The sequence below is a fragment of the Plasmopara halstedii genome (genome assembly GCF_900000015.1).
Source record: "Plasmopara halstedii genome assembly, contig: Scaffold_650, whole genome shotgun sequence".
Taxonomy (NCBI): Eukaryota; Oomycota; class Peronosporomycetes; order Peronosporales; family Peronosporaceae; genus Plasmopara; species Plasmopara halstedii.
Window position 1 is genome coordinate 567,664 of NW_020187567.1, and position 237 is coordinate 567,900.

Genomic DNA, 237 nt, shown 5'->3' on the forward strand with positions numbered 1-237 from the left:
CGTGAAACAGGGGTCTCTATCAGAGACAATCGGATCTGGGAGTCCGTGTTGTCGGAAAACACGATTCAAGAACAGCGTTGCTGTACCGACTCCGTCGATGGTGTCTGGCACCGCCACCAAATGAGCCATCTTGCTTAACCGATCGACGAATTCCACAACACCCATGTTGCCCGCCGAATCTTTCGGCAGGCCAAACACAAAGTCCAACCTCATGGACTGCCAGCACCCAGTGGGTAC